The sequence below is a fragment of the Myotis yumanensis genome, unplaced genomic scaffold (assembly GCF_028538775.1).
Source record: "Myotis yumanensis isolate MYYU_CA2020_CCGP unplaced genomic scaffold, mMyoYum1.0.hap1 SCAF_7, whole genome shotgun sequence".
Lineage (NCBI taxonomy): Eukaryota > Metazoa > Chordata > Mammalia > Chiroptera > Vespertilionidae > Myotis > Myotis yumanensis.
In genome coordinates, this window is record NW_027223758.1 from 37,641,262 (window position 1) to 37,659,396 (window position 18,135).

At 43.6% G+C, this 18,135-nt stretch overlaps 1 protein-coding gene across 4 annotated transcripts in view; it reads right to left on the bottom strand.

The window, feature by feature from the left end:
* NDRG3 (NDRG family member 3) overlaps positions 1-17,537 on the bottom strand; it is an 81,859-nt gene extending 64,322 nt beyond the window's left edge. For all 4 annotated transcript variants that reach the window (XM_070420249.1, XM_070420248.1, XM_070420247.1 and 1 more), the window contains exon 1: positions 17,451-17,537. The gene's annotated coding sequence lies outside the window, so the exon portion shown is untranslated. The remainder of the gene's footprint in view (positions 1-17,450) is intronic.
* Positions 17,538-18,135: the final 598 nt, after the last annotated feature.

The following is an 18,135-nucleotide window of genomic DNA, read 5'->3' on the forward strand; positions in this document are numbered from 1 at the left end:
TGAAGACACAAGAAACTAGACCAGTGATGGCGAACCTTTTGAGCTCGGCGTGTCAGCATTTTGAAAAACCCTAACTTAACTCTGGTGCCGTGTCACATATAGAAATTTTTTGATATTTGCAACCATAGTAAAACAAAGACTTATATTTTTGATATTTATTTTATATATTTAAGTGCCATTTAACCAAGAAAAATCAACCAAAAAAATGAGTTTGCGTGTCACCTCTGACACGCGTGTCATAGGTTCGCCATGACTGAACTAGACAGTTATGGCAGACAGACTCAAAGTGGTGTCTATGATCTCTGCCTTCTGATATTCACATCCTAGCATAACCTCTCTCTCCCCTGAGTGTGGGTAAGACCCATGACTTTTATTATTCCTTCCAAGGACCCAGAGAATGCCAAGCAGGAACACTCTTCAAACTATGGACCCCACATGCCAATCATAAGCATCCCAAACATTTGTGCCACTTAGAGAGCACAAGCCTGATGATAATTTAACTTTCCTGTAGAACATGATTCTTTTCTCAGATCCCAGCCATCCTATAAACTTGATTAAGCTACTGAATGCTCAAAAGCTGAAATTTTTAGTTTGTTTTTAAACTGATTTTTTAAAAAGTGTTTTTATTGATTTCAGAGAGGGAGATAGAAACATTGGCTGCCTCCTGCACGCCCCCTACTGGGGATTGAGCCCATAACCCGGGCATGTGCCACAACTGGGAATGGAACCAGTGACCTTCTGGTGCTTGGGACAATGCTCTACCAAATGAGCCACTGCGGCTGGACTTAGTTTGCTTTCTACCAGTTACATTTCAAAAGGAGATGGAATGGCTTGAATCTTTTATCACAAATTTCAGCCAGCATCTACAATTCTCTCTTTTGCAGTCATGCTTTGACCCAGTTAACTCTAAAAATATTGGCCTACCTGCTATCTACTTGTGTGTTTATTAATCACACTATAAACTGTGGCTACTTTTCATTTGGACTTCACAGGTTATCAATAATTTAAAATGGCGATTTTAAAGTTCTTTTCCCTATTATAAAAGCAATACTATATATGCTCACTTTAGAAAATGTGGAAACCACAGAATAATGAAGATATTTTACTTAGTGTTTCCATCTAAAGACAACTACTGTTAAGATTTCGTCTATTTCCATTTGTTCTTTTTTCCCATGTAAAATGGTGATTTCCTGAAAATGTTTTTTCAACCCACCTGCTTTATTCCCTACTCTAACTCACTCACTTGCAAGCAGGATACTTCAAAATGTTGATAACTCAAATGTGACTGCATAAGGCCTGTCCAAGAGCCTTGGGAACAGAGGAAAGCCTGAGCTGCCCTCAGGTCCAAAGTGACTGGCATTCAACTGTGTTCCCATGCAATTTATAAAGATTAAAAAAAAGTGATGATGTGATGTTTGGGCCAGGACAAACACTTCAATAAAGGCACAAATTAAATAAGAAGGCTGTCCCCATCAGCTGGGTCCAGTGCAGACTTAATGCAGGACAGGAAGCTGCTATAGTGTGACTTAAGAATTGGCAATAAGACAATAGATGTTCACCTTCCACATTAAAGGGGACCTAATGCATTCTTCTAGAGACTCAATTTTTTGCTTAGTTCTAATTGTTCTGAGCCCTTGCCAATGAACAGTTTTTTAATACCTATGAGAAAACTAAGACCACATGGTGGAAAATTCCATCTCCAGATCTCCCAGCTACACAGACTGGCTTCCTCCTGGGGAATCTAAAGCCTGACGTTCTCTCTGCACAAGTGATATGACTGGCAGATCCATCCTGGTACTAAGGGATATTAATATTTTTAAAAGCTAGTAGGGATTTTATAAACTGCAGTAAATAACAAAATGCTAACCCTCTTTCCCAGCTTTATGAGGTAGAAGGAAGACTGAAAAGTGAAAACCAGCCATCCTTGAACTGAAGAAGTAAGCCTGATACCAAATGGCTGGGGAAAACGGGGGGAAGGGAGTATAAATCCTATACTGTGCCAGGAACTATAACCTAAGCACCTTATGTTGAATCCTCCTAACAGTCTTCTTGGGTAGATATCTTCATTTCTTATTCTAAAGTTGAGAAACTTAGGCTTAGAGAGAAGTGAAGTGACTTTTCCAATATCCCACATCTAAGAAGTACAAGGCAAGGATTAAAAGCCTTTGCTTTTCCCACTACACCATAATGTCAACACCAGGCTCTATCTACTGGCTGTAGAACCCTGGGCAAGTTTCTTCCTCTCTAGTCACAGGGGCACCTCCTTGAAGTAAAGGTAATAGAAGCCCAGAGTAATTCTGTATCACTAGTAACTCAGATGCCTTAGAATGAAGGTTTGAGTCATCACACCAGCAAAAATCCCCTCAATATCTCAATAGTTAGCTGAGGATTAGGAGAACATGAGTAGGGAAAGAGAAACAAAATTCCATCTATTACTTGGTAACCAGTTTCAGAAACAATGGTTATTTCTTGCTTTTTGTTAGAACAGTGAGCCTCAAACAATCACCTGGATATCTTGTTCAGGATCTTAGGCATAATCAGCTTTGAGTGATGACAATCCAATAGGTGACCTCATCATATGAGGAGTGAAGATCATTTGAGTTGAGATGAAGAACAGAAAGGCTAGATTATTAGCACCAATCAATCCCTAATAGAGATGAGGAGAATGGGACAGAGGAAGACAATTTAATTTTATCCTGCCTTCTTCTAAAAAAGATTTCAGATGGGAATTAAAAAAGATTCAACAGTCCCCCCCCCTCCCCCCGCCCAAAAATAAATAAATAAATAAATAAACACAAGATTCAACAGACCAGACTAATTAGAAGGGGAATGATATACTGGAGAAAGATAGAGTTTAGTAGTTTAGTGCAGAAATCTAGTTGATGGGGAATGGAGGAAGTCAATGGGCGGGGGGGGACGGACATCTTTAATACTTTCAACAATAAAGATATATTGAAACAAAAGAAAGAAATCTAGCTGGCAGGTGAAAAGAGCCTGAGCCGGCTATTAAAATCACAGATATAAAGAAAGGAAATTAGGGGTATAAAATTGATAAAAACATTGTGAGGTCAGAGAAGTCAGATTTTGCCAAGGTTTTGTAGGGGTTCAGAACAAGCCACCCCAAGATGTGCCTAAGTAATACATGGATTATTTCAATCTCCCCTGCCCCCAACTATTTAGGAGCCTTGCCCACATTAAGAGTTATCACACACACAAAAAAAAAGCCCGACCAGTGTGGTTCAGTGGTTGAGCCATGAACCAAGAGGTCACCAGTTCGATTCCTGGTCGAGGCACATGCCAGGGTTGGGAACACAGAGTGGAGTGAGATTTAGTGAGGAAAATCTGTGTAGGTGCTAAAGGAGAGCAGAGCTTGCCACCCCAAAATATGCCTCTTTGGGATATTGATTATTTCAGGCTGATTAATTTTAAGAAACAGCAGACAAGGGAAAAGCTCTGAAAACCAAGTAGAAGGACATTGTAAAAGGACATTTACAACTGTAGAAGGACACTTCCATCTGTAGAAGTGTTTTCCTCACTATACCATGCCTGCATTTACTATCAATGATGAAGACATGCACTTAACTCTATACAACAATCTTATTTTTATTTATTGTGCTTTGCCGGGTAATTTTCCAGAGGTGACTCTCTATCCCCAATATCTATTGTCTTTAGCTGAAGGTGGTATTTAAGGTGATGGCTTGACATTTTGGAGAGTTACTCATTAGTTTTCCTGGGTCTCTCCCCTGTATACTGGAGGTGTTCATTTTATTAAACTTTGTTTTCCTCCTGTTAATCTGTCTTGTGTCAACTTGATTATTAGGCCAGCCAGAAGGGTAGAAGGAAAATTATTTTTTCTCCCCCACAGCACTCACCAAACCAGAGACGTGGAGGAGCTGTAGGCCTTGGGCTCTTCTGGAAGACAACTCAGTGATAGAAAAGAAAGCAGAACCAATAAGAAACAAAGAAAAAATGCTCAAGAGATGCAAGAGATAATGCAGAAATACAAAGTCAAAGAAGTCAAGGGAGAAGAGTAGTTTACATGAAAGAGGAGAAAACTGTCAAATACCGGAGGAAAGGAGATGGGGAAGGAAGCCTAAGAAGAAGACACTATCTTTGGCAGTGAAAGTCAATAGTATTAAAATCTAGGAAAAATGAGGTTCAGTTCTCCATGCTAAAAAAAAAAAAAAAAAAAAAAAGCCCATGACTATTACCTTTTAGAAATACAGAAACTGACATTTCTGAATTTAAATGTAAGCAAAAATGTTCTTAGGATGGCCAGGAGAGGCACCAGTGTTCTTTGATATTTAGCACTTGAGAGGACCTTTAAAGATCAAAACTACTGAGTTTTAATTTTTGCACCAAAACTCTGAAATAGAGAACAGAAAAACATGTAGGGGTACTGGTTGAAGTGATGAGGCAGCTAGGGCTCTATAGAACACAGTTTAAATAAAGTCCAACAATATATTTGTGGACAAAAAGGGGCCACATGCTGGCTACCCTGACAAGCTCTGGGAAGGCCTCTGTGACAGCCTTGCAAACTCACAAAGACCTAAAGTAACCACAAAGGATGGTATGAAATTAAAACTTTTAAAATTAAAAAGTAGTCTAAGGCGGGTAGTCCTGTCCTAGGCCTGTATCAACTTTGATCTTAACTGAGCCTATTGCCTTTTTTCGTCTAAGATAACATACCTTTGGAATGTCTGGGTAACGTGCCTTTTTCTGGACCCCTCAGGGCACAACCAATGCACCAGGGCAGAGACCACAAATTCCCTCATTGTTATTGTTATCATGTAACTATCCTGTACCCACTTATGTAAAAGAAGCATGTGTCTATCATTTTACTTTTTAAAAAAAATATATTTTTATTGATTTCAGAGAGGAAGGGAGAGGGAGAGATAGAAAGAAACATCAATGATGAGAGAGAATCACTGATGGGCTGCCTCCTGCACTCCCCCTACTGGGGACCAAACCCGCAACCTGGACATGTGCCCCTGGCCAGAATCAAACCTGGAACCCTTCAGTCCGTAGGCCGACGCCCTATTCACTGAGCCAAACCAGCTATCATTTAAATATATATATCTTTATTGATTTCAGAGAGGAAGGGAGAGATAGAAACATCAATGATAAGAAAGAATCATCAATTGGCTGCTTCCAGCACACCCTCTACTGGGGATCGAGCCAGCAACCTGGGCCCTGACTAGGAATCAAACCGGTGACCTCCTAGCTCAGTGGTCGCCAACCTTTCAGACCTCATGGACCACCGGATAGCGACCGCTGTCCTAGTTCACAGGTCAATGCTCAACCACTGATCCACGCCAGCTGGGCTATCATTTTACTTCATTTGACCACCTCCCCCTTTGCTTTCTCCCACATCCCTAATCTATCACCAATGGACTTCATGTAACCCACTTACGTCTCCTCTTTTGATTGTAATGTATAAAGCAAGCTGAAAAACTGCCATTCTCCGGATCATTATCACAGAACTTTGAGATTCTGCTTCCAGGCAACTGTCAACAGTTTGGCTCAAATAAACTCACAAAAATTCTTTATAGCAAGCATGTCAAACTCGCGGCTGGCAGGTCGCATGCCTCAAACAAGTTTGACATGCTTGCTTTACAGGTTTGAATGTTTCTTACCTTAACATATTTCTGAGTGCAACCTTTGCCCACGCACAAAAAATGAATGCCCCGATTCTTCCAGTCAAGGAAAGAGCCCTTAAGCACATCAGATGTGGACTCTAGACCCAGGAAGGCCCCTACCTAGCTGAGTGGTACTGGGCAAAGCATTTTTCCTTTCTAGTCCTCAGTTCCTCCACCTGTCAAGGGAAGAGGTTGGGCAGGATGACCTTTTGGCCCCTGACAGGGCTGACATTCGTGACGTAGGAGCTCCCTGTAAATGTTTTGATTTTATATTCTCCCCCACCTCATTTGATTCCATACTCAATCCTAAGAGGTCACTCAGTTATCAACCTGATTAGGTTCAAAAACTAGTTGAAGGTCACTTGCAAATCAGTGGGAAGATGCACTTGGTCTGACCCCAGGGACATGAGGGTCTCAGGCTTTAGCTCACTCTGCACTGTGTCCATTTAGTCAGAGAAAGCTCACTGAGATTTCCAGTGCTTAAAAACATTGCTTTGTTACTGAAAAAAGGCAGTAAGGGACTATGTGTACTATTGACTTTCTAAACTACAAGCTGTCTTGTTATGTAGCTTTTCCCTGACCAAGGTAATTTGTGAGGTCTTCATCAGGCTTTGCCAGGATGTACTTGATGCCAGGCCACTCGTTTGTATTCTAGAGGCAAAGTCAATCACTTTTGGTTTTGGCAAAATTGCAGACAGAAAACCAAAACAGGATGAAGGCTGTAAACAAAGAGGCATACTGAGGAAAATGAGCTGGACAGGGCCAGCTGGAGCTGGTGCTGAAATAGTTATGGCTGAAGAGCCGCAGGAAGAGACCAGGGGACTGACAGAGAAGGTAGACAGTGGTGCTCCTACAACAGCAAGCTGATGCACATCCTCTCTTTTTACCTACGAACCAGTGGCCGAATGAGTAGTTAGTATAGCACTTTACAATTTACAAAGCACTTTTACATCTGACAACACATTGGATGATCACGAAGGTACTGTGAGGGAAAACACGGGGCACTGGCATCTGTTGCAGCAATAGGGAAACTGAGGCTTAAAGAGGTTGAAATGGAGTGACCAAAACAATATAACTAATAAATGCAACAGCTGGGACTGAAACCAAATTTTCTCCTGATCCCAATGCTTACTCTTTGTCCTGTATCATACTGCCTCCCAGGTTATCACAGATTAAGACTTGGGGGTAAAAAGGAGAGACATTCAGAAGATTGCCTCACTGCACTGTACCCACCCGACACTGAGGATCTCTTTATCTCTGGTCCTAAATTACACTGAGTGGTTAAGATCAGGCCACAGGCTCGAGGATTAAACCCTAATATGAAATTAATAACAAGAAAGCTGAGATTTGGAACTGGAGTTTGCCTTCACCCATTAATTCAATTAAATAGGAGAGATTAAGTTTATAAACAAACCACTACAGTTCAAGCAAACTCAAAGGCAATTTCTCAACCTCGGCAGCAGTGACATTTTGGACCAGATGTTTTTGTTGTAGGGAGTGTCATGTACATAGAATGTTTAGGAACATCCCCAGCCTCTACCCACTGAATGACAGTAGCACCTGCCTCCAACAATTGTGACAACCCAACAGGTCTCCAGATATTACCAAATGTCCTCTGGGGGGCAAAGCTTTGGCTGAGTTGAGAACCACCGCTCTAAGGGTTATGGAGGTTTAGGGCAAACGTCAGTTAATACAGTTAATGTAGATGCAGAGAAAAAGATTCATGGAGGAGGTAACATGTGAACTGGACCTTGAAGAATAGATAAAGTCCTGGTCCGGAGTCTAAACTGGTTGGAGCATTTTCCCGTAGACCAAGGAGTTTGCAGGTTCGACTCCAGATCAGGACATACCTATAATGTGGGTGATCCCCAGTCAGGGCATGTAAGGGAGGTAATCCATAGATGTTTGGATCTCTCTCTCCTCTCTCCCCCCACCCCCTTTCTCTCTCCACCATCATCCCCCCCCCCCCTCCCCTGCCAACCATATCCTCGGGTGAGCATTAAAAATAAAAAAAAGGTAGATAAAATTCCTGTAGGTGGAGAGGATAAGACTAAGAAGGAATTCCAGAAAGGGAGGTTAACTTAAACACAAGGAGATGAGAAAGTACAGGTCTGCTAGAAAATGATCCAGTTTGGCAAGAGCAGAAGGTTCCTGTTGGAAATAGGAGATAAGGTTAAAAATGCCCATTGAAGTCAGGTCAGAGAAAGCTATTCATCAGCTAATATTTACAAGATATACACACACAATGAGATAGCCAACAATACAAGATATCACAAAGATGTTTAATAGTGTAGAAGTCAAACCAATGGCACTGCCATGAGTCCCACCTCCCCAAGAGGACAGAATGTTGCTTGAGTGTCACATCTTACACTGCATCTACTGTTCATTGCCTTTATTCAGAGCTAAACAAAACTTGGAACCAGGGTAGAGGTGGGAGAAATAACGAAGGACTGGAATGGTCAGGAGTTCCCCAAAGGAGATAAGAATGATGGGCCTTGAATGGATATGTTTTGGATCGTTATAAGGGAAGAGGACATTCCAGGTAAGGACATCAGGAGTGGGGAAAAAACAAATGTACAAAATATATCCAGGAAGACACCAAAGAGATTAATGTAGCTGGGAAGAAGACAAGGCTGGTCAGAACACAGAGCACATAAATGGGACTTTATGTATGAAAAACCACTGAGGGTTCCTGAGCAGAATGACACAACTGTTCAATACACAGTCATCTAACCTGGCAGTTCTTAGCTACACGTTAGAAAGACTGGGAGCTTTGAAAAATAGCAATACCCAGACTCCAACTCTAAAGATCCAATTTAATCAGGCTAGGGTAGGGCCCTGATACTGTTTTTAAAACTTCACAAATGATTCTTATATGTAACTAGGACTGAGAACCACTGGCCTACAGTAATGCCCTCATCTTTAGATGCGAAGAGAGACCTAGAAATGTAAGCTATTTGCCTAAATTCACACAGCCGTTTAGGTGAGGGGCTGGGACTGGCATCTGGACTCCTATTCCAGGCTCTGAAATATCTCACAGAGTACTGGGCTAAATTCCATACATCAGTCTACAAGAAGCACAATTATCTGATGACTTCATTAATCTTATATAATAAAAGGCTAATATGCAAATTGTCCCCATGGGCAGGAGTTCGACTGCCTGGGAGTTAGACGTGTGTTGACCACCATGGGGTGGCGCGGAACATGGTGGGCATTGGTGACGCAGCGCTGGCAGCGGGCAGCAGTGGAGGCGTTGCCAGCCCTGATGGGCCCTAATGAGAGCGGGACCGTGGCAGGATGGTGGAGCAGGTGAGTGGGCGGCGCCAGGCCAAGGCGAATGTGAGTGGGGGCCCCAATTGCCCCATTGGTTGCCCCACAGATCAGCCCTGATCACCGGCCAGGCCAAGGGACCCTACCCATGCACAAATTTCATGCACTGGGCCTCTAGTCTAATCATAAAACTCCTGGCTTAAGCATCCCCACAAGCATCTAGGGCAGTAGTCTCAACCTTGGCTGCACATTAGAATCACCTGGGAATCTTTTTAAAATCCTGATTTCTGGGCCTCATCCTCCAGAAATTCTGTTTCTTTGTTATGGGGTGGGGGTCACAACATTAGTAACAAAGAAACAGAATTTCCGGAGGATGAGGCCCAGAAATCAGGATTTTAAAAAGATTCCCAGGTGATTCTAATGTGCAGCCAAGGTTGAGAACCACTGATCTAGGGTAATAGATGTTGGTTTCATTGCTGTCTCCTGGGGGCCCTTAGGAAAGGAAAGGGTCTCAGGAGACTCCCCAGAAAGCATAATAAATGAGCCAAACCACCCAACTCCATGAAAGAAACAATGACTTTTTAAAATACAACTCGCTTAGCTTTTGTACTACCTAAAGGGAAGTCTGAGTTCCTGTTCACCAGAAGAAATACTCTCAGAGATTCTATTCCATAAGCAAAGGTGGGGAGGAAAGTGATTAAAGGTTTCTGCTAAAGCATGCTTACAGACCCTCATTTTAACAGGAAAATGGTCCACAGCCTTGGATAAGGGCCATCCACACCTTGTGTTTTTCTGAAAAGTGCAGCAGCAGCACCCTTTACAACAGGCCCACCTTCCCACTGTGTGATTCCTGAATTCTGGCAGCAGGTGGTAAATAAGAAGTTTGCAAAGATTGTCAAGCTGGAAAACTGAGTCTGTCCTATACTATATTCATTCTATTCATTACAAGGTACTGGTACAAGCAACTACTAGAACGAAACAATGCCCATGTAGGGGCCTTCTCAAAAACTCCAGACACCTATCAACCAGGTGAAGCTCTAACATGGGGGTCATATTAAAGGAACTCTAGAAGCAGAAGCACTACCCTCTGCCTTCCACTCTTGAAAAATGCAGCTCAGGATACTAAGAAAGCGACTGCTGGCAAGGCCCTGGTATGTGCTCTGGGTTCCTACCAGCTACAAGGCAGAATCCCTGAAAACAATTTGTTCTTTAACACAACTCGAGTAGAGGTAAAGAACAACCAGAGTCCTAAGATGCAGTACTTAATTCTCATACCAGCTTAATTTATTAAGCAGTTCCTATATGCCAGATACCGTGATAAGCACTTTACCCATTCATTATTTCATTTTATTTTCCAACACACTTGTCAAATAGGTACTGTAATTGTAATCCTTCCTATTTTATAGAAGAAACTGATACTTGGTGGGGTTTTGTAATAGGCTAAAGGTCACACAGCTAGTGGATTGCAGAGTAAGGATGTGGACATGAGCGGCCTGCGTCTAGAACTTGGGTAGGCCTCTATAAACAACTTTTCCTACTTGATGCCAACTAACCATTAATTCTTCCACTTATTTTCTCAGGTTTGGCTACTGGAATTTACCAGGATCTTATTGAGCAAACAATTCTGAAACTGAAGAGTACCATATAAAGTTTAGGTATCATTAATACAATGTTGGGTATTATTAGATATTAGCATTATTACTTTAATTAGTAGGAGAGAGCTACACCTATCTGGGGGTATTTGAAAAGCAACCCTGTGGGCTGTCTAATCATCCAAAGTCACATTTTAGTCAATACCCTGGTTAAACCCACCTTTCGAAACAAAGGTTTACAAGATGGGACATCTTCAAGTAAACAGGATAGTACCAGAGTTAAAAGATTCAACATCCTCAAAAATTGTAGCCCTGGCTGGTGTTGCTCAGTTGGTTGAGCATCATCCCATGCATCAAAAGGTTGCTGGTTTGATTCCTGGTCAGGGCACAGAGTTTCTGGCTTGATCCTTGGTTGGGGGCGTACAGAAGGCAGTCTATCGATGGTCGGCTCTCACACTGATGTTTCTCTTTCTCCCTCTTCCTCTCTCTAAAATTTTTTAAAATACACACACACACACACACACACACACACACACATTTTTAAAAAACAACAACAACTGAAGAATGGCAGGAGGGGTCCTGTCCCCAAAGCTTTCTCAATTGCAGGGAGAAGAGACAATAGCCTGATTTCTCTTTTCTCTCTCTGCTAAGTATTATGGCTTCACATAACATAGTTTTAGAACTAAAATGTCACAATTTTAAAAAGCATTCCATTTTAACCATAGGATGAAAATTCAGACTTCAAAATGTAGAAGCATTCTAAGGATGAAACTGTCATTTTAAATAAACAACCGTGTCTATTTTGAAAGCAAAGAGTATTTCTGGAAAAATTATCATATGACTGCTAATCTTAGGTTAGCATTATAAATGGGAAGCAACTTCACACTGTGTTTATGAGTGACATACAATTTTCCTTCCCCTGATTTATTATGTTTGTTTTTAGACGATCACTCTACAAGTTCCTCCCAAGTAACAGCTATAGCCTTCAAACCTGAAACATTATCTAAATAATAATAATAATAATAATAATAATAATACTGCCCTGACCAGTTTCTCAGTGGTTAGAGTGTCAGCATTTGGATCGGAGGATCATGGGTTCGATTCCTGGTCAAGGGCACATACCTTGGTTGCAGGTTCCATCCCCAGTCTCGAGTGCGGGAGGCAACCAGTCAATGTGTCTCTCTGTCATCGATGTTTCTCTCTCTCTCTCTCTCTCTCTTTCTCTCTCCCCTCACCCCCTATTTCTTCCACTTTCTCTCTAAAGATCAACGGGAAAAAATATCCTCGGTAAGGATTAAAATAAAATACTGAAAAACATATAACAGAGAAAATCTTAATAAATAATAAAATCAAGTGTGAAGAGTGGCTGTAGCAGAAATTTTTACTTGATCACTTGAAAACCCCAAAGTGTAGAATATAGGTCTTTCTGGTGGTAAAGAGATTATAGTCTAATGACACAGCCCAAGCCTGGAGTGAGCCACACATCTACTTAAGAAATTAATTTTCGTATAGTAAACATCCGAGGAAGATAAAATGGAGCAGCACCTCCACACAAAAAGTTAGGGAGAATGCCTACTCCATATTTCACATTCCTCAATAGCAATCAAGTGTAACAGCATAGCCTGTTTGATCATATAAATAGTGTCTACATAGAATTCAACTCAGACCGCAACAAAGTCATTATTTCTTCCAGAGTACACCCCATTCAACTATCAACAATGGACATTTATTTGAGACTGATAATATGTCAAACTCTGTGAGGCATTGTGAGAAACATGACAGAATTTTGAGTCACTATACCATCCCTGTCACTGAAAAGATAAGCTCAAAAGACATAATACAACACTTTTTTGTATGGTATTTAAACATTCTCCATGTATCTCAGCTAATTTCACATAATAAATATTTAATGGACAGATTGTAGGTGAAGGGTATAAACACAGTAGAATTAGCACTGTGATTAAAGAAAACACTTTCCCAGGTTGCAGGCTTGATCCCCAATAGGGGGTGTGCAGGAGGCAACCTATCAGTGATTCTCTCTCATCATTGATGTTTCTCTCTTTCTCTTCCTCTTCTTTCCACTCTGAAATCAATAAAAATATAAAAAAATAAAACACTTTCATTTAGCAAAGAAAGCCCTGAAATCTAACTTGTACTCATAAATCTAGGTTTAGTTTCTGTGTGCCATTTCCAAGCAACTCTTTAAAAAAGGATGGGTTGGGGAGGGTTTAAAAGGGCCTTTCAGTATAGATGACTTGACACCCAGTTCTGCAGTAAAATCCAAAATGCTTTCAATTTTTGGACCTGAAAGTCTTTGACATACTTCTTCCTTTCAACATCCCTCTTCAGACTTGTCAATTTTTCCTCCAGAATCTCCCATTTGTCCTTTTCTTTCTGACTGTCTTCACTTCTTGTCTGGATTTGCTCATTCATTCATCATTTACCAAATGTCTATTATCTGCCACCAACAGAGCTAGACCTTCATCCTTACTCTTATGAAGCTCACATGATACTCAGTAGAACTGTTATCTGCCCATCTCAATCACCAGACTGCAAGCTTTAGCAAAGGCTTTGTATTTCCAGATCCTAGCAGCATCTGGCATACAGCAAACACTCTAAAAATGTTTGTTGTGTGACACCAGATTACTTCAGCAAGCTCTTTTTTAATCCATAAATATTTTAGTACAGTATACATCTTCAAAAAGGACTGTCACTTTTTTAAAAAATACAAAAACAGTATGTGCATAATGCAAAAATATAGAAAGGTATTAGGTAAAAAGTGAATTCTCCAACACCTAAAAAATCCCACTTCCAGAAGTGACTACTACTACAGTTTACAATGTATATTTCCAGAACTCTCTTATGCTGGTATGTAACATGCACCTGTGCACATGCACGTGCGCACACACACACTTTTTTTGGAACAAGTTCTTTGATAGTTTCTGATACTACCTTCTCAACCTTCTAATCTAGTGATTCTCAAAGTATTGTCCCTGGATTAGAAGCATTAGAATCATTAGGGAACTTGTTAGAAATACAAATTCTCGGGCCCCACTCCAAACTTATGGACTGAATCAGACATTCTGGGTTTTAATAATCTTTCCAGGTGATTCTGAAGTGCACTAAAGGCTGAGAACTACTGCTCTCATCCAGTCAGGTCACCCTGGACTTCAGCTTTTTTACAGTCCCTTAAACACATCAACCATTGTTATCTTCAAAATGCTTTCCTTGTCCTTTTGATTAAGTCTGACCCTACCAATCTGTCAAAGCCCAGAAAGTCCTAACTCCTCCCCAAAGTGTTCTCACTGCCACAGCTAATCCCTCCTGCACCTCTTCTAACTCCTATGCCACACCGAGGCCCTCTACCACAGGAGTTAACAGTTAGGTACACACTGTCTTCATTAGCAGAGAATAGTTCTTACTATTAAAAAGGCCTTTCATAATAGATTACCTGACACCCAGTTCTGCAGTAAACCCAAAATGCTATAAATCTTTGGACCTGAAAGTCCTTGACACACCTATTACGATCTGTTGGGGAATATTTTCCCAAGAGACCATAAACTCCTTGAAAACATGAATCATATTTTTGTTATCTCTTCCTCAACTCTGCTCTAAGCACATAAATGGAATTTTCATAGAGTTGCTGGTTAATGCCTTTAAGGATGAATTCACTGAAATACTGATAAACCTTTAATGAATAAAAGTCTAGATTTCAAGTTTTAGCCCCAGGTCTGTGACCTTGGACAAGTTCACTCCTTAGCATGAAGGCTGTAAAAGTGAGTTTGAACTCAATGACTTGATGCCTCCTTTCAGCCTGAACAATGTATGATTTTATGAAATGTTCCCATGTTGAACATCTTATTCCATTATACTTTCACTAGAGGCCCAATGCACGAAATTTGTGCATGGGGGCGGTCCCTAGGCCTGGCCAGTGATCGAAGTGGGAGCCTCTGGCGTGGAAGGGCAGGTCCCAGCTGACCTCTGGGCCCTGGGCAGCACCTGGGCCCTTGGGCCCCCAGGTGCCCCCCTCCGCCTGAGTCACAGTGCCTGAGTCCCTATGCAGAGATGTGGTAAGCGCGGCTGGACACTGTGGGTCGGGGCACAGTATGGGCCTCTAGGCCGGCCAGCAGTGCTGCACTAAAGCCGGGAAGGCAGCACACTCTTTCCTGGCTGGCCTCGCAGACTGGCTCCTGCGCGAACCCACAGGGAGCCCAACTGCCCCTGCAGTCCTGGTGGCTGTGGCCCAGCTCACCTGGAAAAGGCCACACGATTGCGGGGTGGGCTCCTTGTGGGCACCCAGCACCTAAGCGCAGGGGCTCCCTGGTGCTCGAGCCCTGGCGTCCCAGGGGAGGGTAGCAGGAGGAGTGAGAATTAACTGCATTCTCACCGCACCTCAGTCCCCATCCCCCCACCAACCCACCCCACCCCCTGTCCCCAGGTAGCCAGCGAGAGGTCACAGAGCATCGCCAACGCCCGCTATGTTCCACACTACCCCCTGGTGATCAGCACACATCACAGCGAGCGGTGGAACTCCCAGTTGAACAACCGCAGAGGGGACAATTTGCATATTAGGCTTTTATTATATAGGATATTGCTTTGCTTGTAATGCTATTATGGCAATTTTTAGACCTGACTTGAGTTACAATTAGATATGGTGTTTCCCAGTTAGCTAGCAAGCTCTTTCAACAGGAACCATGTTTTATTAAATGGTGAATCTTCCACTATTCCCAGCATCCTGTCTTCCACATTACAGCTTAATATATTTGCAGAAAATTATTTGGAAAAACTCTTTAAAAAGCCTCATTTATGTAGAGAACCTATGCACAGATCTGCTGTCTCCCCAAGGACCCTTTTGAATATTTATTATTATAAATACTATGAAATGATTTATGGTAAAAATTGTGATCACTCTGGTAGCACCAGGGCCAGTCAGCCACAAGAGGCAAAAAATGTAAAAATGAATCTAAGCATTTAGAGACAGACTAAAAGACCACAAGCCTCAGGCTACCTTACTATAAGATGCAAATAAAAACTGCTCTGTACAATTATACAAACTCCAGTGTTGGGGTTAGTAAACAGGCTTCTTGATGCATGAGCCTTATCTGAAAATTTTCAGAAACCGGGTTGACTACAGACCATTGAGTGGTGGACCTAAAAGGAGGGACATCACAAGGGGGAAAAAAAGTTTCCTTTTTTCTTTTCTTCTTTCTTTTTATTATATCTATGAGAAGATAAATGTTAGCTGAATCTATTGTGGTAATCAATGAATAATGTATGTAAGTCAAACCATCATGCTGTACGCCTTAAATTTATACAGAGATATATGTCAATTATTTCTCAATAAAACTGGAAAAAATAACATAAAGGCAGGGACAGCAAAGAGAAATTGAAGGGCAAGTAGGAAGTACAGAAAGGCAGCAAGAAAACATCACTCGGAGTAACGAAAAGGAGTAACGAAGATTCACCGAGTCTTTACCAAAGGCGTGAAGCTGCCAAGAAGGTCCCTGACCTCAAGGGGCTAATAGTTTTATTGTGTTTGTGTGTAATCTTAATTGGGAAAATCAAGCAAGGAAGGCTTCACAGAGAAGCTGGTGCGTCAGTGGGACTCTGAAGTGTGTCCAGAGGAATTTACCAAGGAAAAAAAAAGACAGTTTGAGTTTGAGTTAGTTATTTTCGGGAGGAAGCATTCACATGCATTTACAGCTGTGCCTTTGGGACTTTAAATCACGGTAGCTTCTTATATCCAATGGCACTCTGTCAATGCGCTTTCTCTTTTTACTTTAACTTAAATCCTAAGATGTTCCAGTCCAATGTTGGACTAGAGCCAGAAAGTCCCAGAATGAGGTGAGTGCTCGCCAAATCTGCTCTGTCACCTCCACATCCCGCCGGCCAAGCTAGCCGAGCCTGCTGTCCTGGCAGCCAGAAAAGAAAGGCTAATTATATCCTCTGGGGGCCAGGCTGGGGGTGGGGGGAATCTGGACGCAGGCATAGCGGGCTTACCCCAGTTCTGCCCCGTGAGCCACCAGGGGAGAGCTTCCCTCCTGCGAGCCATAAGGCTCCTCGTCTACCTGTGACAGGGAGGCCAGCTCTGCAGAAAAAAGGTGCATGGAAAGAAAGGAAGGGACACCGTGGACTGGGAAATGCGGAGCTTATTGAGATAATTAAGTTTAGCAAGACCCCAGGCTCTTATGAATAACACTACTATTATTATTACAGCAACACCTCTTCAACAAGAAGAAAATACTGTCTTTGCAGTCTTTTATGACGCTGAAGAAGCAAATCCAGAGATAAATGCATTTCAAATTATTTTAAAGGTTCAAGATCAAATTCCAACTGTACTGGCCAGAGACCCCGAGGCAAGAGCCAGTCCGCGCCTCTTGCCAGCCGCGTGACCTTGGGCTGGCTCTTCACCTCTGTCTCGGTTTCCTCGTCTGTCAAGAGGGGTGACGAAGCCCCTTCCTCGCGGGCTCGCCGTCGTGGGGTCGCGCCACAGGGGATTCTTCGCTGCATGGGGGACGCACGGGTGGAAAGGGAGCTCACCGCCCATCTCCAAGCCTCCTTAGCTCTGGGGCGGCCGGGATAGATGGTGCCCGACACCGAGGCACCCCGAGGCCCACCGAGCCCCGCCGGCAGAGCAGGAGCGAGAAAGGGGGGTCGCGCCTGAGGTGGGTGCCTGCGACCGAGGGTGTGGGGCGCCGGAGGCTCAGCCCTGCTGCCTGCGCGCTGTCGCCGGCGGCAGCGCCTGAGGGAGGCCGGGCTGACCCCAGTACGGCGAACTGGGAGGGCGGAGGGCGCCGGGGGGACCCGGAGAAACCCAGCAGCGCGAACCGGGGCCCCACGGCGCAGCGGAGAACAGGTGGGGAAGAAAGAGGCCAGGGTAGCGACGCCCCCGCCAGCAGCGCAACCCCCGCCAGGAGCGCCGCGCGTCCGGGCGGAGGCGCCCACTCACCTGAGGCGCGGGTCCCCGCCGTCAGTGCAGCAGCGGCAGCAGCGGCGGCGGCGGCGGCGGCGGCGGCGGCGGCGAGGGGCGGGGGGGGAGGCTCTGCGGCCGCGCAGGCGCGCTGGGGCCTCCGGGCCGCGGCGTGTGGCCCCGCCCACCTCGGGAAGGACCAAGATGGCGGCTGGGCCGGGAGCGCCTCGCGGGGCCATCTTGGGTGTAGTTTCTCCGGCCGAGGAGTCTCCTCGGAGAACCTTAACTAGGACTACCCGGAGGGAAATGCGTCGAGGGCCCCTCCCTTCCACAGCTCCTCCGTGGGAAGGCCCTCAGAAGCCTGTGGCAGAGCATGGCGTCCTTTCACTGGCCCAGATCATTGTTACCCAAGGTCACGCGGCACCTAGCACCGTGCTGAGCGCGGGGAAGGGGCTTAGCAGTGATGGTGAATGAGCACGGAACTTTAAAGAACTACCACCGAAGACTCAGTCCCGCGCTGCATCTCTATTACAACTGCCTGCAGTACCATCTCCTTTTTTGGGTGCAGCATGAGAAATTGACTTATTTTTTCAAAATGATAACACAGTAAGCTTCAATGACCCAACAACTTAAATAATACCAAAATGTGCAGGGCTAAATCCCTTTCCAAAGGAGTTTATAATAAGTCTAAACTCGTTTCCAAAGGAGTTTATAATTTAGTTAA